Genomic DNA, 25,124 nt, shown 5'->3' on the forward strand with positions numbered 1-25,124 from the left:
TCTATTATAAAGACAAGTTAATTATTAATTTTTATTAGTACTTCGTTTTGAGCTTCTTATTTATAACCAAAATTATTAGGACAGTTTCACTATGTAAAGTAAAATTTTCTCATTGTCAATAAAGAAGTACTAAAGTTAATACATAAGTTATTAAAAAAAATTAAAGAACTGATTATTTATGATGATTTTCTATTATTTTTACTGTTTTATTTAGATCAATTAAAGTTTAAATATTTTACGTGCCTGACAAATTTTAGAAAGTTAATTAATTTTCGAAAGTGTAACACTAAAACCTACTACACAAAACCCTCATACAAAAAATTTATGCAGACTCACAAAAATACAGTCTATACACGCCGCTGGTACTTAAGGACTATGGTCAAAGAAAAATCAACTTGGTGGAAAATTTTGTTTTTAGGATTTGATAATAACATCAGCTTTTTCATAATCCTAAAATAAAACTAATATTCAACTGTGACGTTAAACTTTTAATATTTCTTTACTTGCTAGTCAACCTCCTTGAAAAATTATTAAAATTTTAATAGATTTTATTTTACTATCTACCTTTAATTTCACTACATTTTGTTACATAATAATCAAAACTTTAATTATTTAGTTTTCAGATTTTCGTATTTAATTGAAATCAAATTTGAAAGCCTGGACGTATTTTACATGCGAAATATCAACTTATTATAACATTTTTTCTTTTTCAACATCTGTTTTCTACCACTAAAAACTTGCGTAAAATGTTCGTACTGACGTGATAATTCTGAGCTGTTCAAAAAGTGCGAAGTATTTCATAAAGAATAAGAATGAAATATCCATGTGAAGTATTTAATTCAATTCCTAAATAACAGTTTTTAAAGTTTAAAGCTCTAAAAAAAGTTTAGTATTTTTAAATTTATAACACTTTATATTTCTTATTTACGCATCAGTTACATTAAACAAATGTTGTATAAATACAACTTGTTTTTATAGCAAAAAGTTTATATTTATTACGCTATGTAGTCCTAAATTTAAAAAATTTTTGTTGAAGTTTTCACTATTTGTAATTACTAGTTTAAACTATTTAAAAGTTTAATCATAAGTTATAAAATTTCATATTTTCAATCACTAAGCAGCGAAAATAGAGTAGTTATAAAATTTACGCTTAAATTTTGTTTATTCATTACTGTAATGTAACTTTTGAGTTATGTTTTTTTTTCGAATATAATTTTGCTAATTGTAAGCTAAATGTTTTATACAAATGTATCATTTATGTAAACTGGTGTATAATTGACATTTTGTTACCAACACACATTTTGTGTTATAATAATTAAGTGTATATTTGAAGATACTTTGTTTAATTTAAAACTAGAAAACTATTATTGCTATGAAAATTTTTATTTCTAATATAAGTTAAAATTTAGGACATTTAATTATTTGTTTTATGACAAATGATAGTAATTTATTACCTAATTGATTTAGTTTAAATATTTGTTCTTAACAAATGCTAAAAATTTATTGTTTATTTGTACAACATTTTGTTCAAGTATTTAAGTGAGTTTAAAATTACGTTTTAGATTGTGTTTACAAAATATTTTGAGTGAAAAAACTATTCTATTTATTCGAAAAAAAAAAACTAATTATTATTTCAGCTGTCAATTTCAGAGAATATAAATTACTGTACAAACATATAATAAAAGTTTTCAAATTTTTAAAAAATTCTTAAGTTATACAACAAAAAATAACAAAGAAAGTTATTTTTTGGTTGTAAAAGTCTAGTTTTATCATAATATACGGGTTGTTTAAAATAAGGAAATTAAAAAAACAGTCGATAACATTAAAACTAAAAAAATGTTTTCTAAACTTGTTTGCTGTTGATTTTTTCAAATTTGTTTTAAAGTTTATAAGATTTTTAATTTCTTTTGCAGGGTTTTCGTTTCATAAAAAAAAATAACGTATGGGGTTGAAAATATTTATAAAAAATAAACCCATTAAAGGGTTTAAAAATAAAGTAACAGATTTATTATAGAGGGTATCAATTATAAGATAAATCGAACTTTAATTAAAATTTGTCGACTGAGCTATAACATTGGTAATGTTACGTCACTATAAAGCTTAGAAGCAGTTTTGATACGATATTTCTAGCTATCCGCGAAGTTTTGATTTTTAAAGTTGTTCTTTTGTATATTTTCCGAGACTAATAGTTTCTCAAACAGTTCAAAGTGTATTTAAAGTTTATAATTAATAAAACTATTCAAAAATCATATACTAATTAGCTTTATTATTACTAAATTTTATTGTTCAACAGTCTAAACTTAATTTAAACTTAATTTATTCTTTTTAAACATTTACCAATAAATTTAAAAACGTAGACTTATCAAACGTCTAAAACATCAGACTGCTTTATCAATAGTTACAATTGTCTATTTTTAATTTTCCTTAAAAATTGCATTAAGCTTAAATACTGATGTAATAGTGCATAGCTGTTCTTAACAGTTTACAGCATTTGTTAAATAGCAAGCAGCTTTGTTTAACATTACATTTTCATTAAGGCGTAGTAATGTAAATTTGTAGCTCTAAAAATGAGCTTTATACTTACAAATTTAAATTCTTTTTTTAATTCAAGTTTAACGTTTAACAGTTCAGTTTTGGTCAGTAAATATCTCTTAAAAATAATTAGTAATGTATTTATAATACTTACACACTACTTTTGTTCAAGCACTACTGTGGTAAAAGTTTTATATTTTTGTTTTTAAAACTATACTTTTGTAAATAATAACAATTTTTTACAAACATACCACCGATGTGAACTGATATGTTTACTTTTTATAATTTAATACATTTCGATACTACAAAAAAAATGCTACATCTGGCAAAAAAAAAAATCATTACTAGGGTTTAACCAAAATAAAAAAAATCTAATTATATTTTCCGATGTTTACTCGATTTATTTTTTTATTTTGCACTTAATAAATTAGTATTAGAATTATTTAACTAGTAATATTATTAATTTATTAATATTAACAACAAATAATAAGATAATAACTTTATTTGACAATAAAAAAACTTAAAAACAAGTTAAAACTTAAAGTATTGCAGTTTTTATTAAATTGATAACTGACACAATGTGCATAGAACAATGATGACATTTTATACAAACATATATATATTTTTGTTTTTGGTTGTTTAAATAGTCTTATAATCGACTTCAAAAAACATCGTTCATTTAAATCTTACACATGACACTAGTTTACTTGTAATTATAAGCTATAAGGTTTTTGAAACTTAATATGTTTACATATCTACGTAACAAAGTAAGTTTGGTGCATGTTTTAATGTTTGTTAAATTTTTCAACACTAGGTTGTTTTTTGTGTAAACTACTTTTAACAGTGGTTGGTGTTTTTAGAACTTTTTGATAAATTTTGTGTTTTTGATTTTTTAATTGAAATTATTTTGACGAAATTTTATTAAAGAATTTTTAAAACTTTCAAATAGTAAATAAATATTAATAAAGTCCCAAAAAGGATGACAAATTAACTTTTTTATTGCATTTATTGTTCTAGCAATTTAAAATTGTTTAGATATTTTCTAATCAGCTTTATTATTGAAAGTTTTTCAACGTCTCAATTATTACGTCACAGTGAGCTTTTTTCTAATTTAAAATTATCAACAGACTTGTTTGAACCGACTTTTTTTTTATTTAGTATCACATAATTTCGTTTGCAACAATAGTTATTATATAACTTCAATTTAATACTCGTTTCAAAAATTTATTTAGCATTTAAATTTCGAAAACTATGTAAAGAGTTAGGAGAAGTATATAAAAAAACATAAACTATATAAAAAAAATAATAAGCCACGGAATATAAATCTTTTTCAAATTGTTTGTTGTGTGCTGAATAAAAAAGTTTTTACAATCACTAATCTTAAACTTTTTATTGTTTTAATCATTTTCAAAAAGATTGTTTTTTAAATTTTTATTGTGCTTTATAAATTCATTATTCTACTAAATTTCAGAAATACTAAAATGAAAAATTAAATAGAAAATATTTTTGAATGATTTTACTTTTTTTAAAAGTTTTACTAAATCTCTTTGTAAACTGTTTTGTTGATACCCGATTCATCTTAATATTTTCTTTATTTGTTTAACTTTTATGCATGTTTGGTTAATTACTTTGAAATAGGCTTGTCAACATTTATTTTTTTATATTTTTAGTAAAGTTAATAAACTTGTTTGATTACTAATATTGATTTTATAAAGAATTTTTCTTATTTTAAATATGTTTTAAAATTTGTAAAAGACTAATTGTCTTTCTAAAATTGTAGACTTAAAAACAACTTAAACAGGTATTTTAATTTTCATTCTCAAACTTAGACTTGTTAGGATACAGATATCTTTTTAAACCTTGACAAGATATAATCTATTATAAACAAAAAAAAATTAAAAACAAATAACTAACAACTTCAGTAAAAATTTAAGAAAACTTGTGGAAATAATGTACCAATCAATAAGTGTGCGCAACAATAAAGTATTAGTCTGGTGTAAAAATGAATTTGTTACTAAACGCTAGAGTATATTGTTTTTATCACAGTCCGGAACTAACCGAATTATCAAAGTTAAAAATCTTTATTAAATGAATCAAATTTATTTATTACGTTACTACTAATAATTTGTTATTTAAAGTTGTTAACACTTTTGTAAAAATCGCATCTAAAAAACAGTTTGATGTAATTTTAGATATCTTTAACAATAAGAAAGTACAAAATGACATCTATATAGCCAATTTGTTTGTTAGAACATGTAAAAATTTACTGATCAACTATAATTTAAAAGCTATAAGCAGAACTTTTGGATTAGATTTTGAAAAAAAGTCAGTTTTATTAAGAGTTTTCTTTATAACTTTGATTATAACTGCTGCTATATAATATAATTTCTGAACAAATTTGATTTATTATTTAATTATAATGTACTAATACTTTTAGCTGCGTACATAGAGTAATTTAATTTTTTGCTTATCGACTTTCTAGCGAAACTTTTTAAACAATTAATTATTGTACATAAAAACTTTATAGTTTTAAATCTAGGTACAAATTACGTTCGATTTTACTAAACTTAGTTACATGGTCGTTTATTTTTAGCTAGTTTGATTGAGAAAACGTTCATTTATAGAAAAGAAAACACCTGAATTAAGCTAATACATAAATTATCACACTATTTATAAAACCCTTTAACTTTTCAAACTTCTGTTTTTTTTTTTATTTCAAACGAAGCATGAAACGCTCGTAGTGAGGTAATAGTTCAAATTCGTTTGAAGAAATGCGAAAAGTTTATTAAAAACTAAACATTGTTCATGTGAATTTCAAATTCTAAGAATTGCTTGTTTGAATTTGTAGCTGTTAAAGATAGCTCTATATTTTTTTAGCTTGTAGCTCTTTTAGGCATGAATTAAATTAAGTTAGTTTTATGATATGTCAAAACAAATAGTTTACTAACTGTTTGTTGAAACTTCTCTATCTTTGTTTCTAGCATAAGTAGCTTTAAAGCTTAGGTTTTAAAAATCATTTACCTTTAAATGAAAAAAACAAACTTAATACACTTTGTTTTCTATTACCTTACATCTAATAATAACATAATACTAATTTAAAGCTTAGGTTTTAAAAATCATTTACCTGTAAATAGAAAAAAACAAGTTTAATACACTTTTTTTTATATTACCTTACATCTAATAATAACATAATACTAATTTTTATTTTAGTTTACAACTGAAGATTTTTTTTTCGTAATTAAAAAACTGATTATTTAAAGAACTTTACTTGCTAGTCAACCTCCTTGAAAAATTATTAAAATTTTAATAGAATTTTACTATTTACCCTTATTTCACTACATTTTGTGACATGATAGTCAAAACAAAATTTATTTAATTTTAAGATTTTTTCAGCTTTTTTCATAATCTTGAAATAAAATTAATATTTAACTGCGACGTTAAACTTTTAATATTTCTTAACTTGCTAGTCAACCTTCTTAAAAATTATTAAAATTTTAATAGATTTTATTTTACTATCTACCTTTAATTTCACTACATTTTGTTACATAATAATCAAAACTTTAATTATTTAGTTTTCAGATTTTCGTATTTAATTGAAATCAAATTTGAAAGCCTGTACGTATTTTACATGCGAAATATCTAACTTATTATAACATTTTTTCTTTTTCAACATCTGTTTTCTACCACTAAAAACTTGCGTAAAATGTTCGTACTGACGTGATAATTCTGAGCTGTTCAAAAAGTGCGAAGTATTTCATAAAGAATAAGAATGAAATATCCATGTGAAGTATTTAATTCCATTCCTAAATAACAGTTTTTAAAATTTAAAGCTCTAAAAAGGGTTTAGTGTTTTTAAATTTATAACACTTTATATTTCTTATTTACGCATCAGTTATATTAAACAAATCTTGTATAAATACAACTTGTTTTTATAGCAAAAAGTTTATATTTATTACGCTATGTAGTCCTAAATATTAAAAATGTTTTCTTGAAGTTTTTACTATTTGTAATTACTAGTTTAAACTATTTAAAAGTTTAATCATAAGTTATAAAATTTCATTTTTTCAAATCACTAAGCAGCGAAAACAGAGTAGTTATAAAATTTACGCTTAAATTTTGTTTATTCATTACTGTAATGCAGGGGCGTCGCGTTGGGTGTTGCACTGCCGCAACTGCACCACCTGGAAACTTATAATTTTACTTTATATGAATTTCAAAATATATAAACAATATTTTGTTTCTTCAAAAAGAAACAAACTTATAAAAATTTTTTAGCATGAATAAAAAGTTCACAACTTTAATAACTAGTCACTTCTAAAAAGTATAAATTCATGTATATAGTAATACTAAAGTAATTAAATACTCTTACTTATGCAAAGAAGCCTGCAGAAAGGACTAAACTGTTGCAATATAATTTAATTTACATAATTATGTTTTTAAAAAACTACTTTGTTGCTAAATTGATAACTTTTTAGGCAATTTTTCTTTGTGATGATGTGTAATATTATTTGTTTTTCATATAAGTTTCAAAACTGTGCTCTTTTACTTTTATGATTTTATTGTTATATGTTTTGAACCCATAACAACGTAGTTTTACATTTAGAAGTAGTCAAACGGAGTTGAAGCCAAAAACTTTCTTTTATTCGATGTTACTTTTGTACTAAATTTGTGTTAAATTTGATATTCTAAAGTGCATAAAAGTGTTAAACCTTTAAACGGATATTTTGTCTGAATTTAAAAATCAAAATTTTTTTTTTATGTTTATAAAAACTTTGATTTTCAAATTCATGTTTTGTATTGCGTTGTAACATCATTGCCCAATATTTTGTTAACTTCTTTATTAATTTCTGTGTTTTTATGATAAAATTTTGTTGATTTTTTTCACTCTGAGTTATTTTTTTTATTCTTTATTAGATAATCAGATTTTTACGTTCGTTTGTAACAACGTTTGTATGTTTCTTAAAAACAAAATTTCACTTATTAAAGCAGTTAATGAATAGTTACAAATATAAACCTTTAGCTGATACAAAAATTTAAAGCTGGAATTTAAAATATAGCAGAGATATTTGTTTTGAACATAAATGGAGTACTAATACCTGCTAATTGTTTAAAACTCATATCATGTAAACAGACACAAGTTTGAAAGGTATTTGAAACAACCATGTAGTGTAAAATCAAAGCTTTGAAGTTTTAAAGATCCATTTTGCTTATTTTTCATCGTTTTGATAAATTTTTTATGGTTTTTTAGCATGAAATTTTCCGCCGAAAACGATGGAAATGTTTATTTTTAAGCATTGGCAAGTTTAAAAAAAAAAGACAAAAAATTTCAAAAAAAGTTGTACTTGTTCATTTATCATTCAATTTTTTTGGTTAAAAATTTGCATATTTTTAATGATATTGTAATTTGCTTCAAGTTAATTTTGTTCTCAATTTAAGTAGCTTTAAGTAGACCATTATATTTTGTTTTCACAGTTTATTATAAACAAAACAATGTTATTAAACTATATTAAGATATAAATGATCTTCACTTGTTAAAAACAAAACAAAAAAAGTCATATGAAAAAAATGCAAGGTATATAAAAAGATAAAACATACATAAGTAAATCAAAATGAAAGTATTGAAAAACTTATGGTTTAATCAATGTTTAAAACAAAAATTTGTTACTCAACTGCATTAATGTTAACTTTGAAGTATGAAATGTAAGTGTCAAACTAGCTTATATAAAACTAATTGTAATTATCATGACTCCATTTAGTATGGTTTTTAGATAAAAGCTACTTTTGTTTGTAGAATATATCAATATAATTTGTTCTAAAAACGCTTTTTTCAATCTATTTAAAGTTCTTCAATAGATTCATTAGTTTTTTGCTATATTTTAAACATAGTGTGTAAAGTTAAGCTAAGCCTCAATGTCTTTGTAAATGTTTGTTAAGGTGTTTATTACTAATAATATCTCTATAACTATAGTGAAGCACTATTTTAAAATCAAATTAACAAATTAATAAGTTTGTACAGTAATATACACAAACTAAACTATTAATCTCAAGTTTTGGTAATGGTTATTGTATTAAATCAAAGTTAGAGTTGAAACATTTAAATTCACTTATACAGATTTTTTAAAGCAGTTAATGAACAGTTACAAATATAAACCTTTAGCTGATACAAAAATTTAAAGCTGGAATTTAAAATATAGCAGAGATATTTGTTTTGAACATAAATGGAGTACTAATGCCTGCTAATTGTTTAAAACTCAGATCATGCAAAAACATTGAAGTTTGAAATGTATTCAAAGCAAAAATTTGTATATTTCAAAGCTTTGAAATTTTAAAGTTGTAATTTGCTTATTTTTTAACGTTTTAATAAAGTGTTTGGTGTCTTTTAAAGCAGAATTTTGTGCTGAAAACGATGGTGAAATTTATTTTTGAAAAAAACAAGGTTTAGAAAAGTTAGAGCCAAAAGTTGAAAATTAGCTTAAAACTGTCAAATTGAGAGAAGAGAGGCCTCGTGAATGTCACCAAGTGAATTTTTTGCACAAAGTTTTTATTTATTACGTAATTATACAAAAAATCTGTTTGCAGAAATTTCTAAAAAATTGCAATTCATTTCATAAAAGTTTTCTTGGAAGTGCTAGGCCATCAAATTTTTACTTTAACTTTCTTTACATATGTATTTTTAGAGTTTACCTTTTATATGTTGCTTTAAGTAATAAAAAGTACTCAAAGTACAAGCACATACAATTCAAAAACAATGATATAGTATGAAAAAAATCAATAAAATTTAAACTTGAACTGTTTATGCTTGAATAAAAAAGAAAACAAAACAAATCTACATTATCTGCATGTTGTCAAAGTTATTTAAATCAAGAGTCTTCTACTTTATTATGATATTCAAGGGTATTAATTATCTCTTTGTTCACAATTTCAAAGAAAAGTCATTACCTGTATGTTGTCAAAGTGGTTTAAATCTACAGTCTTCTACTTTATTGTGATAATCATGTTTTTTTTCTTTTTGTTCACAATTCCACAGAAAAGTGTTTACCTGTATTTTGAAAAACTGTCTTAAATCAAAAGACTTCTACTTTATTGTGGTAATCTTGTTTTTTTTTCTTTTTGTTCACAACTCCACAGAAAGGTGTTTACCTGTTTGTTGAAAAATTGTCTTTAATCAACAGTCTTCTAGTTTATTATGAAAATAATGTGTATTTTTATCTTTTTGTTCACAACTTTAAAGAAAAGTCTTTACCTTTATTTTGAAAAAATTTCATTTGTTTGATTCACTCTATATTCATAAACTCACTAAAAAGTCTTATGTTGAGCAGAAACAAAATGGGCATCTATATTTAGATGCTAGATCAATCATCTTTCTAATTCCTAATCAATACTGCTAACCATTTTGGTGAACCAAGTCAGTTCTTGGACTATTGCAGCTCTTAGTGAGGTTAGTTTCTTATTTAATTAAGATAGATAAATGTCATACAAGATTATTTTCAAGGTTGCCAAGCACTTAATGTTTCAGTAACACTCAATTTTAAATACTTATAAATTACTTACTTGATTAATTTTTGTTTTTGTAAACATAAAGAATCATTAATATAATTTAGTGCTCAAACTCAATTGATATCAAGTAAAGTACATAATGCTTTAACAGCTTTTGCTGCTTAGTTTCTAATTATATCTAAATTAAGTTGAATTTTACAAGGGTACAGTTTTTGAATCAATTACTGGCAGCCTTGGTATTCATATTGTTATTAATTTTTTAAGTAAATGTTTTATTATTATGTTTTTATCCACTAATCAATTAAAGCAATAGTGTAAAATGTTTCTGTATAAGTGACATATTTCATTACATATAAACATATAAGAACACAAACAACATTTAGACAGCATGATCAACTGACTTATGTTTAGTTGGTGTTTTTGTATGTTTATATAACCAAGTTAGATAAAAGTCTGGTTTGTTTCAGTTAGTTATAGTGATTATAATTAAAAGTGGTAATAAAGTTCAATGTTTAAACATACTATAAGATTGATAATCATTAAGTAATTATTATAGTTGACAGAATTGTGATAAAAACTGTTACTAGCTGACAAAAACCAGACTGCTGTCTGACTTTATATGGTGTTTATAAAAAGACAATGTTGTATAGCCATGATAGACTTAGTTTTAAGGAATATTAATAATACTTCAAAATAGTCTTTGTCTGGAATTTTAATTGTGTGACGTTATAAAATATTGTATCATAAGTATTTGTTTCATCTTCAACTTGATACTATGTGTAAGATTAAACCAAATGTTTTATGTTAGTTAATGAAATGCTATATAAAACAGATACTTATGATATAAAAAAATTCCTATGAAAGATCATTAAACGATTAATAGTTAGATTTAGATATAATATACAAGCATGTTAGCTATATTTTTTGAACAAAAACTGTTCAAAACATGTTTAGAACTGTTAAATGTTTTTAGAATTATGTAGTACAGTGTAATAATTGACAATGCTAAACTGTATAAGAGTCTGGTTTGTTACTTAGAGTGGTTATAAAGTGCATTCAAAAGCAAATAAAAGAAAAAAATATTAACATTTAGAAACAATTGTTGATAATCCTTTAGTGTTTAACAGAGTTATGATAAATAAACTGTGACTAGCTGACAAAACCAGACTTTTATCTGACTACATATGATTGTTATATAGACATGTTAGACTTAGTTTTCTGGAATAACAATAATACTTCAAAATAGTCTTTGTCTGGAATTTCTATTGTGACATTATAAACTAACATAGGTGTTTATTTTATCTCAAACTTGATACTATGTATTGTGCAGCATTATTTCCAAGTGTTTTTTAGTAGTTTCATCATTCATACTATTAGATAGTGTCACAGTAAAGACTCTAAGCAAAGAGTATTTTGATAATTAATAAAAGTTTGTTTTTTATACAGTTTACAAGCATGTTAACTATTTAAATAAACTCTGTCAAAAACTGTTTAAAATATAAAATCACTAATATTCCTTTTGCATATTTTGTAACATTGTGTAGTAACTCAAGTGGTACTGTATTTTATTGGTTAAACAATATAGTTTTAGACAGTGATTGTTTAAATTTAAATATGTTAATAATTAGATAAGGTAAGTTAAGCCATATTTTAAGCGGGTCGGCTGCAGTTGTAAGGCTTTGTATATGTTTTCATTCACAACATTATGAGGTGAAGTGATGATACAGCATAATATTAAAAAACATTACCAAAATACATAAAAATAAAATGAAAAACAAGTTTTATTACTTCAATAAAAATTAAATCAATAAAAATTGTAATATATTAGCCAATCAGAAGCGACGTTATAACTGCAGCCGGACCTTAGAACTATTAAAGATGCAAGTAGTTAAGGAATTTTAAAATGAACAAAAATTATTTAACATCAGGTAGTAATTTACAATGCGTCAAAGTGATTTTTAATGTCTGTAAGGTATGCGATCTAAGAAATACGCACACACATAAGGTACGCACTAAATTATTAAGGCCCCCCACACAAAATTTCTCATTTAGGGGGAATTCCCTAAATCGAAAGTGGGCGTGAAAATTTTTGAGATTGATAAAAAAAATTATTTTAAAGGCATTTCGCCGGCTCCGCCGGCGAAAAATTTTTCACTTTCACTCCCAACCATTTTTTCTTAAAAACCTAATTACGCTTGGAGCCCAGTTAGTAAGCCTGACAGCCAAACCAGATAAAAGTGTGGTACTGAGCTCTAAGAAGTAGTTCGGTTTTGAGTTAAAGGGGTAGCGGACAGCTTTCGTTATTTGTTTTTAAGTCCCTTCCGCTGCGAGTTCTCTTCGAGAACTCTTGCTCCAGGGACTTTTGCACAAATAACGAAAGCCGTCCTTTAGGCCGCGTCCTTATGCTGGTCGGCACCTAATTAGTTTTTTGTTTGATGTACGAGTAGTTACGCAAGTTCTTTTAGTATGTTATTTTTCTCTTATGCACTTGTGAGTATCCATATGTATGATTGATATTAAAAACATCTGAATTACAGTAAAGTTACATGTTTTATAGTATATAACATTGATGTAGTACTCCAAATGGTATAGTTTTGGAGTAGACAATCAATTTATTATTCTATATATAACACTTCACTTATTGTAATTTGATTTGTTAACATTATTCTATTGTAATTTGTCTCATAAATTTACTAGTTGTACATACCAGTTAGTTTACCTATAAAAGTCTTCTATCTAATTAATGTTGTTATTTAAACAAGCCTTAGCTTATTTGTTTTGTTTGTACTGTGTGTCCTTAAGTAATTTAACTCTATTTATAGCTCAAAGTAAAGACTGAACTGAGTTTTAGTGTTATTAACAGATATGTTTAATTTAAAAGTGAAATTTTTAATAGTATATACCTATAAGTAATTCGAATACTAAAAAGTAACACAACAGTTTTATGTTGTAGTTTACTTTATCAGTATCATTCTATTTTAATTCGAAAAGTTATATTAATTCAAGTTACCAAGTCTCATAAACAGCAAATAAATTCTTAGTTTAGTGTTTAATTATACTTTAGACCAGCTTTTTTCGTGTTTTACCCCTTATTGGAAAATAATAACTTAACTAATCCCAATTTACACTACTTAAGTGCCGGATACTCTATGAATCAGTTCCTGCATCATTTGTTTGAGTTACACTAGTAGATTACTTACTGAGATTTAAGCGTCGTTAGGCTTCAAAATGAAAAACAATGGTTAAACTAAGCTAAAATTTTCAATTTACATAAGTAAGTATTTACGTCTTAAATTGTATAACTAATGTCTGGACATCTTTTAAATTAGACACTTTCAAAATACCGTTTATGTCCACAATTTTTCAGGTAATTTTGTAATATTTTTTATTTTTGCATATTTACAATTATTACGTCATTACCCTGTAGTCTCATACAGTATAAACTTAGTAATTAGTAATTTTTACTTACACATTAGTTGTATATGGACATATCTTTTGGATTATAAATTACTAAATTTGTTTCAAGTAAGACTAATTGTATGTACATAATAAGTATTGGATAAGGTGTATCTTAATTAAACTAACAGATACAAACATATATGGCAACTAGATCTTAAATATTTTACTGTTGCGTATAAAGGAATTTAATTTTTAAATTACAATCAAATCTTAATATTTAATTATCATATTGTTGCGCTGGTTTATGTGATTGTTTCTAGTTTCATATCACAAACAACATGTGTATTTAACTATAAATTTAAAAGATTAAACTGTTTTATCAAGTAAATCAAGTAAATTTTTCAATACTAAACGTCTTAAGTTGTCCACACAAAGTTCTACAAATTGTATGCATTGTCATAAAAACGAAAGGTCTTTTTTTGTCTATTTAGTTTTGGTGTTTGTTTTCGACTCATTATTAAATATTACAACATTTGAATTGAAAGTAAAGTTTTATGTTTTATAGTATGTATCCTGTGTTTTGCGTACTACAAATGATACAATTTTGTAGTAGACAATTCTGGTATTATTCTATAAATAACAATTCAGCTTACTTTTTAATTATGTTTATCAATATCATTGTATTGTAACTCAACTAATTATGTTACTACATAATATTCAAAACTAAGTGTGTCTCGTAAATAAATTACCAGTTAAGTATTCAATCATATCTTAGGTTTTTTGCTTATAAAGGTCAATTAAAAGTTATTTATGGCATTACTCTAGTTTAATCACACTTAGACATAACAATTTATAATACTTGTTAACATTGAATTGTATATTATTAATTGAATTATATGGGTTTATTAGAAAGTAAAGACTTTAGATTGTATTGGATTTATTGATCTAAGCAAATAAAGTATTGTGCAAGTTGAACTAATCACAATCTGAAAATTATAAGACTAAAAGCTAAATAGTATTGTTTTATTCATGAAAAATGTTAACGCACTTGTTCTAACAATTCTGATTTTTTATCCTTCACATAAAGTTTTTGGTTCTTTTTTTGCACAAAATTTTGTGGCCGAAAAGATCGAGACATTAGTTTTTGAGTATAGGCAAGTTAAAAAAATAGTTAAATGTTCATTTTTATTGAATTTTGATGCTTGAAAATTTGCATAAACTTTCATGTTTACAGTTCAGTCTAGTTTCCAGATAAAGCTTGGTTCTATCTATTAGTTAAACTCGCTGTTGTTAATATAAATGCAATTGTCTCGAAATTTTTATGGAGTTGAATATTTAAACTAATGGAAGTTTACAAAAACAAACCTAAAAATTATAAATAAATATAAAACTTGTTGAAGTATTGTGTTAAAATAATCAACTTGTTTGAGTTTTGTTTGTTGAATAAATAAAGTAAAAGTGTTTGTATATTTCAATAAATATATTTGTTCGTTGACCTCGAATGTAAGTAGTTCATTAAAAATTTATCAAAGATTTTTTACTTTGCCTAACAGTTTCATTGGTGTTTTTATATATTTTAATATAGTTTGGAAACTTAAGCTAAACCTTAGTGTGTGGATAAACATTTTTTCACACACTTATTACAAAAGGTTCTATTTAATATCTATTTGTTTATACAAATTCTATTTGTTATGAACATAGTTTGAATACTAGTATTTGCTAATTGTTTCTAACTCACAACATGCAAACAGATACAAGTTTGAAAGGTATTTGAAACAACAAAGGGGCTAAACCAAAACAAATTAAGATTTTAAACTTAATAGTACTTAATAAAAACTCAAAAAAATACGCTTACAGATAAAAACGTATACTTTTCATACCAGCACTTGGTACAAGATAAACATAACTAACAAAACCAAATACAAAAACCCGTAACGAAGACCAAATGATATCAAGGACAGATATAAAAGTTTTATAAACGTATTAGCTATGTATAAATCATTTAGTCTTCCGAACAACTACCACGATCAAAACGTTTCCAACAACTAACAACAATTCGACTGAAGTTAAAAAAACGAAACCTCCAATTTAGAAAGAATCTGACAAAGATTAAGTTGAAATAACTAAAAAATCTCATTAAAAATTCAAATAAAATTAAAGGTTTTAAAAGGGAAGTTAGTAAAAGTTATTATTTAACACGTCAGAAAAAAAAAACAAACTATTAAGTTGCTTATGTTTTAGAATTTGTTCGAAATATAGTCCAAAAAGTCTGAAATGACTATTGGAAAAAAGTTGTGAGTTAATAAAAAGTTAATAAAAAAGTAAATAAAAGTTAATAAAAAGTTAATCAAACGTAAAACAATTTCATTCAAAACGTTATACTTGCTTTAAAAAACTTAAATTCTACCTAGTTGCTTACTAAATATAAACATAGTTATTTAATTGCATATTATTTTAAGCTTAAAAAATGATAAATCTTATGTAAACAACGAAAAAAAAGCAGTTGGTCTAGCCTTTATTATCTGTGCAATATCCAATGTTAAAGTAAAAATGGATACTAAATCAGCTCAATCTAACATATACTTTTACTCAAATGTATACTTGCATTTGAAAATGCTGCACAATAAAAAAGTACTCAAACAAAACTTCAACCACCTTTAAAAGATGTAAAGAAGAAAATGTTTTTTGAAGTAGAATTTCGTGCTCGACATGAAAGTAAAATTTAGTTTTGCAAAAAAAAACAAGGTTTAAAAAAACAAGTTAGAAGTTCAAAACTAGGTTAAAGTTTTAAAAATAAATGAAGAGAGACCACGTGATAAAACAAAATTTCTGCTTAAATTCGCCATAAGAAAGTATTGTGAATATTAAATGTTAAAAACCTTATTTTTTATCGTTTTGATAATTTTTTTGGTGTTTTTTCGCATGAATTTTTCCGCCAGAAACCATGGAAATGTTTATTTTTAAGTATTGGAAAGTTTAAAAAAAAAAGAAAATAAATTCTAAAAATAAGTTTTAGTTGTTCATTATCATTCAATTTTATAGCATAAAAATTTGCATAAATTTCAATGACTACAGTTGGTATGGTCTTTAGACAAAAATTACTTTCTTATAAAGTATATTGATGTAATTAGTTCTTTAAAAGTTTATAAAACAAATTACTTTGACTAACAATTTCATTAGTATTTTGATACGTGTTAATATAGTTTGTCCTTTATATAGCTAAATTTTAATGTCCTAATAAATGTCTACTCATACATTTATTGTAACTAAGGGTTCTCTTAAATACTAGTTTGATGTGTTGTTTTATAAATAAGTTCTACACAAATCAACAAGCATTATAAACTGGATTTTAACATGTATTATTTATTTATGAACAATTTATTATTCTATATATAACACTTCACTTACTGTAATTTGATTTAACAGTATCATTCTATTGTATTTTGCACCTACTAGTTAGTTTACCTATAAAAGTCTTCTATCTCATTTATGTTATTATTTAAACATTGTTTTGTTTGTATTGTATGTTTTTAAGTAATTTAGTTCTACTTATAGCTCAAAGTTAAGTAAAGACTGAGTTTTAGTGTTATTAACAGATATGTTCGATTTATAGTGAAATGTTTAATAGTATATACCTTTAAGTAATTCAAATTACTCAACAGTTTTACGTTGTAATTTACTTTATCAGTATCATTCTACTGCATTTCAAAAAGTTATATCAATTCAAATTACCAAATCTCAAAACAGCAAACAAATTCTTAGTTTAGTATTTATGTGTACTTTAGACTCTTAACTGTTTTTTCATTTAATTAATCCCAATTTACAGTTCCCAATAATTAATCCCAATGTATATAATTTGTTTGAATTACACTAGTAGATTACTTACTGAGATTTAAGCGTCGTTAGGCTTGAAAGAAAAAAAACAATGGTTGTGCAAAATGCTTTACCAATATTGGTACATTGCATTCTTAATGGTACAGAACCATATACTTTATATAAGTAGTATATAAGGAACACTGAATGTAAAAGGTTTATGCCACTTAGACAGAAACTAAGTTAAAATTTTTCAGTTACATAAGTAAGTGTTTACGTCTTAAATTGTATAAATAAAGTTTGGACATCTTTTAAATAAGACACTTACAAAATACCGTTTTTGTCCACAATTTTTCAGGTAATTTTGTGATATTTTTTATTTTTACCTATTTACAATTATTACGTCATGACCCTGAGTCTCATACAGAAAAAACTTAGTAATTTTTACTTACACTTTAGTTGTACATGGATATCGTCTTTAGGATTATCAATTATTAAATTTGTTTCAAATAAGACTAATTCTATGTACATAAAAAGTGTTGGATAAGGTGTGTCTTAATTAAACTAACAGATACAAACATATATGAATAATATATGCTCTTAAATAAATTACTGCTGCGTATAAAAGAATTTTAATTTTAAATTACAATCAAGTCTTAATAATACTTAATCATTAATTATCATATTGTTGCGCTGGTTTATGTGATTGTTTCTAGTTTTAGTCCACATAAAGTTCTACAAATTGTATGCATTATCATGGTAACGAAAGGTCTTTTTTTAACTATTTAATTTTGGTGTTTATTTTCGACTCAATATTAAATATTACAATATTTAAATTCAAATTAAAGTTTTATGTTTTATAGTATGTATCCTGTGTTTTGCGTACTACAAATGATACAATTTTGTAGTAGACATTCTGGTATTATTCTATAATTAACACTTCAACTTACTTTTTTGTTGTAATTAAATTTAAATTTCAAGTATAGTTTGTGATACTTGATTATGTGGTAACTCATAGTTCGTTTAACTTGAGGTCTAAATTAAACTTTATATTTATAATGAATAGTATACTTTTATTAAAAAAAACGTGCTTTAAGCAGTTTGAATGAATCTCGTTTGTAATTTAATTTAAATTTCAAGTATAGTTTGTGATACTCGATTATGGGGTAACTCATAGTTCGATTAACTTAAGGTCTAAATGAAACTTTATATTTGTAATGAATAGTATATTTTTATTAAAAAACGTGCTTTAAGCAGTTTGAATGAATTTCGTTTGTAATTTTATTTAAATTTCAAGTATACTTTGTGATACTCGATTATGGGGTAACTCATTGTTCGTTTAACTTGAGGTCTAAATGAAACTTTATATTTGTAATGAATAGTATATTTTTATTAAGAAAACGTGCTTTAAGCAGTTTGAATGAATTTCGTTTGTAATTTAATTTAAATTTCAAGTATATTTTGTGATACTCGATTATGGGGTAACTCATAGTTCGTTTAACTTAAGGTCTAAATGAAACTTTATATTTTTAATGAATAGTATATTTTTATTAAAAAACGTGCTTTAAGCAGTTTGAACGAATCTCGTTTGTAATTTAATTTAAATTTCATGTATATTTTGTGATACTCGATTATGGGGTAACTCATAGTTCGTTTAACTTGAGGTCTAAATTAAACTTTATATTTGTGATGAATAGTATATTTTTATTAAAAAAACATTACAATATTACAAACGAGATTCATTAAAGTTGCATTAACCGCATTTTGTTGATAAAAGTATACTAATCATGATAAACATAAAGTTTAATTTAGACCTCAAGTTTAACGAATTATGATATGCTCCATAATCGAGTACACAAAATATACCTGGAATTTTAATTAAACTACAAACGAGATTCATTAAAATTGCATTAACCGCATTTTGTTGATAAAAGTATACTAATCATAATAAACATAAAGTTTAATTCAGACCTCAAGTTTAACGAATTATGATATGCTCCATAATCGAGTACACAAAATATACCTGAAATTTAAATTAAATTACAAACGAGATTCATTAAAATTGCATTAACCGCATTTTGTTGATAAATGTATACTAATCATGATAAACATAAAGTTTAATTTAGACCTCAAATTTAACGAATTATGATATGCTCCATAATCGAGTCCACAAAATATACTTGAAATTTTAATTAAATTACAAACGAGATTCATTAAAATTGCATTAACCGCATTTTGTTGATAAAAGTATACTAATCATAATAAACATAAAGTTTAATTTAGACCTCAAGTTTAACGAATTATGATATGCTCCATAATCGAGTACACAAAATATACCTGAAATTTAAATTAAATTACAAACGAGATTCATTAAAATTGGATTAACCGCATTTTGTTGATAAAAGTATACTAATCATGATAAACATAAAGTTTAATTTAGACCTCAAGTTTAACGAATTATGATATGCTCCATAATCGAGTACACAAAATATACCTGAAATTTAAATTAAATTACAAACGAGATTCATTAAAATTGGATTAACCGCATTTTGTTGATAAAAGTATACTAATCATAATAAACATAAAGTTTAATTTAGACCTCAAGTTTAACGAATTATGATATGCTCCATAATCGAGTACACAAAATATACCTGAAATTTAAATTAAATTACAAACGAGATTCATTAAAATTGCATTAACCGCATTTTGTTGATAAAAGTGTACTAATCATAATAAACATAAAGTTTAATTTAGACCTCAAGTTTAACGAATTATGATATGCTCCATAATCGAGTACACAAAATATACTTGAAATTTTAATTAAATTACAAACGAGATTCATTAAAATTGCATTAACCGCATTTTGTTGATAAAAGTATACTAATCATGGTAAACATAAAGTTTAATTTAGACCTCAAGTTTAACGAATTATGATATGCTCCATAATCGAGTACACAAAATATACCTGAAATTTAAATTAAATTACAAACGAGATTCATTAAAATTGGATTAACCGCATTTTTTTGATAAAAGTATACTAATCATGATAAACATAAAGTTTAATTTAGACCTCAAGTTTAACGAATTATGATATGCTCCATAATCGAGTACACAAAATATACTTGAAATTTAAATTAAATTACAAACGAGATTCATTAAAATTGGATTAACCGCATTTTGTTGATAAAAGTATACTAATCTTGATAAACATAAAGTTTAATTTAGACCTCAAGTTTAACGAATTATGATATGCTCCATAATCGAGTACACAAAATATACCTAAAATTTAAATTAAATTACAAACGAGATTCATTAAAATTGGATTAACCGCATTTTGTTGATAAAAGTATACTAATCATGATAAACATAAAGTTTAATTTAGACCTCAAGTTTAACGAATTTATACGTCACTATGAACTTTTGGTGCACGTTTTACTTGAGTTCATGTAAACTTAAGTTTTAAACAGATTAACTTGAGCTAATTTATTTTTTCTTATAGTACAACAATAAGTGTGCCAATTTTTTTTTTATAAAGTTCTTTCGAGAAACGCTTAACTATTTTGAAATTAGAAAATAAGTAAGATAAGATACTAACAGTAAGAAGACAATTTTACGGTTTTACGTTTGTTTTTTTTTTTACAAATGAAGTAAACATATAAAAATTAAAAGTAATATTAATTTTTTGTTTAAAAATACTAAAATAAAACTATTATGATCTTGCTACTATTTTTTTCTTATTCCTGTTTATTTATAAAATTCCTACATCAACTAACTGCATCAGATGTTAATTACTTTTCTGTTTTGTTATTTACTTGATTAAGTAATTTCTGATAAAATGATAAGGCTATATAAGCATGATTTTTTTTTTGTTACAATTTTATTGCACTAATGTAAATTTGTTGAAATATATTTGTGTTGAATAAAATACCTTGTTTGTTTTTGATCGAGTACAATAGCAGACTGATGTTTAAAATTTCTAAAATGTATTATAGAGTATGTAAACGACTTAAATCAAATTAGTATTTATTTTTGATTGTTCAAAGTTGTTGTAGTAATTTCAATTTTATCTATAAAAACTGTTTTAAATAAAGATAACTTATTTTTAAAAAAGCTTTTACCTAACTAGTTTCTAAACACTGTAAATCAAATATATCAGAAAAATTTGTTCTATTTACTATAAACAAAGTTTAATTATTTGTTGTCTTTGTTTTTTTTCTTTATTTATATTTTAGACACTTCTTTTTTATATTAACTGCCTAAAATAATTAAATTTGGAAGTCGATCATTCAAGTTGTTAAAATTCTAATACAATTCTAAGCTTTAAGCATAGTTAAAAGTTGCGCCACAAAATGTAACTTAATAAACATTTGAAAACCACATACGTTTTATAATATTTATACTTTTATCATATGGATGTATATAAAATTTAATTCTATAAATGTTAATACAATTTCTAATCTTTAGAAATAATTAAACGTTGCGCCACAAAGGGTAACTTTAATACAAACGTTTAATCTGTTTGTTTAATATTCAAACAATAGTTCGACGTGTAAACTGTTTTGTTAATTCTCGCGTCTTTAACATTTTTATATATTTTTATCTACGTTATATCTACATAATATAACAAAGACTAGTCTAGATTTTAAAAACTATCTAGTTATTTCAATTTAGCTTGATAGTATTTTTCATTAAAAAAATGCTTTTTAAATATATACATGCTCAATTTTTAAAAATAGTTAGGATGTATATATTACTTTTTAGTTTTAGATAATAAATAAGATAATATTCCAACTGAAAATACAAATAAAGTTGAAATTAAATAAATAATAAATAATTTACAGCTTACATATTATATTTTTTTTTCAAACCTTGTGAAAACAGTGCACCAAGCCTTCATTGTGACGTAACAATAAAGTTTTTATAGGTGTAATTATTTAATTTTTTAAAATTACTTTTGTAAGTTTTTATATTATCGCAGTCTGAAGTGAAAATCAGCATCAATTTAAAAACCATTGTTAAATGGATCATTTTTAATTAATTTACTATTATTTAGTATTAATGGCCTAAAGTTATTAAAAGTTATCTTAATATTTTTATCTAGACAAAAATATTTAAAATTTATTTCAATTTTTTGAAAATAAAAACACTGCAAAATTATCTCTGTATAAATGAAGTGTTATCAAGAATATGTTTAAACTTTACTTTAAAAAATTATTTTTATATTAACCCGTACTTAGCGTGTTTTAATTGGTTTTCTATTTCTTGTGCAATCCCTGAAAAAAAAAACTTAACTAAACTCAATAAAAATTCCATCTTTATGGTTTCTTGTAAAAGGATTTACTAAAAAGTAATGTAAACATTAGTTAACTATTCGGTCTCAAGTTAAGTTTAGTTTAAATTTTTCAAAAATTTCGTCATAAATGATGTAGTTTTATAAGTTTTTTTGTAGAATTTTTTTTAACCGTACTAAAAAAATTAAATATAAAAGTTGTACAATTTAAAAATGAGAGAATTTTTCAAAATCAGCCAAAAAAAGGTGTTTTAAATAAATAGTATTGATTCTTTAATTTTGGAAAGTTTTGACCAAACCACAAATTGTTTTAATTATTTCAACATTAAAAAAACCGTAGTTTTACAAGTTGTATTTTTGTTCAAATTGTAAAATAATTGTTCAAGTCTGCTATTAGTTTTATTTAAAATTTATATAATTATAAATATAATTTATATTTGATTTAAAAAGTGTATTCAGCAAAATTATTTTAACTGAAACTGTTCGACTAAGTAGTTTATTTATATTTCATTGAATATGTTTTTCTATTATAAAGACAAGTTAATTATTAATTTTTATTAGTACTTCGTTTTTAGCTTCTTATTTATAACCAAAATTATTAGGACAGTTTCACTATGTAAAGTAAAATTTTCTCATTGTTAATAAAGAAGTACTAAAGTTAATACATAAGTTATTAAAAAAAATTAAAGAACTGATTATTTATGATGATTTTCTATTATTTTTTACTGTTTTATTTAGATTAATTAAAGTTTAAATATTTTACGTGCCTGACAAATTTTAGAAAGTTAATTAATTTTCGAAAGTGTAACACTAAAACCTACTACACAAAACCCTCATACAAAAAATTTATGCAGACTCACAAAAATACAGTCTATACACGCCGCTGGTACTTAAGGACTATGGTCAAAGAAAAATCAACTTGGTGGAAAATTTTGTTTTTATGACTTATAAAAACATCAGCTTTTTCATAATCCTAAAATAAAACTAATATTCAACTGCGACGTTAAACTTTTAATATTTCTTTACTTGCTAGTCAACCTTCTTAAAAATTATTAAAATTTTAATAGATATTATTTTACTATCTACCTTTAATTTCACTACATTTTGTTACATAATAATCAAAACTTTAATTATTTAGTTTTCAGATTTTCGTATTTAATTGAAATCAAATTTGAAAGCCTGAACGTAATTTACATGCGAAATATCTAACTTATTATAACATTTTTTCTTTTTCAACATCTGTTTTCTACCACTAAAAACTTGCGTAAAATGTTCGTACTGACGTGATAATTCTGAGCTGTTCAAAAAGTGCGAAGTATTTCATAAAGAATAAGAATGAAATATCCATGTGAAGTATTTAATTCCATTCCTAAATAACAGTTTTTAAAGTTTAAAGCTCTAAAAAGGGTTTAGTATTTTTAAATTTATAACACTTTATATTTCTTATTTACGCATCAGTTATATTAAACAAATCTTGTATAAATACAACTTGTTTTTATAGCAAAAAGTTTATATTTATTACGCTATGTAGTCCTAAATATTAAAAATGTTTTCTTGAAGTTTTTACTATTTGTAATTACTAGTTTAAACTATTTAAAAGTTTAATCATAAGTTATAAAATTTCATATTTTCAAATCACTAAGCAGCGAAAACAGAGTAGTTATAAAATTTACGCTTAAATTTTGTTTATTCATTACTGTAATGCAGGGGCGTCGCGTTGGGTGTTGCACTGCCGCAACTGCACCACCTGGAAACTTATAATTTTACTTTATATGAATTTCAAAATATATAAACAATATTTTGTTTCTTCAAAAAGAAACAAACTTATATAATTTTTTTAGCATGAATAAAAAGTTCACAACTTTAATAACTAGTCACTTCTAAAAAGTATAAATTCATGTATATAGTAATACTAAAGTAATTAAATACTCTTACTTATGCAAAGAAGCCTGCAGAAAGGACTAAACTGTTGCAATATAATTTAATTTACATAATTATGTTTTTAAAAAACTACTTTGTTGCTAAATTGATAACTTTTTAGGCAATTTTTCTTTGTGATGATGTGTAATATTATTTGTTTTTCATATAAGTTTCAAAACTGTGCTCTTTTACTTTTATGATTTTATTGTTATATGTTTTGAACCCATAACAACGTAGTTTTACATTTAGAAGTAGTCAAACGGAGTTGAAGCCAAAAACTTTCTTTTATTCGATGTTACTTTTGTACTAAATTTGTGTTAAATTTGATATTCTAAAGTGCATAAAAGTGTTAAACCTTTAAACGGATATTTTGTCTGAATTTAAAAATCAAAATTTTTTTTTTATGTTTATAAAAACTTTGATTTTCAAATTCATGTTTTGTATTGCGTTGTAACATCATTGCCCAAATACTTTGTTAACTTCTTTATTAATTTCTGTGTTTTTATGATAAAATTTTGTTGATTTTTTTCACTCTGAGTTATTTTTTTTATTCTTTATTAGATAATCAGATTTTTACGTTCGTTTGTAACAACGTTTGTATGTTTCTTAAAAACAAAATTTCACTTATTAAAGCAGTTAATGAATAGTTACAAATATAAACCTTTAGCTGATA

This window comes from Thalia democratica, chromosome 3 (assembly GCF_965202585.1).
Source record: "Thalia democratica chromosome 3, ktThaDemo2.hap1.1, whole genome shotgun sequence".
In the NCBI taxonomy this organism is placed as follows: domain Eukaryota; kingdom Metazoa; phylum Chordata; class Thaliacea; order Salpida; family Salpidae; genus Thalia; species Thalia democratica.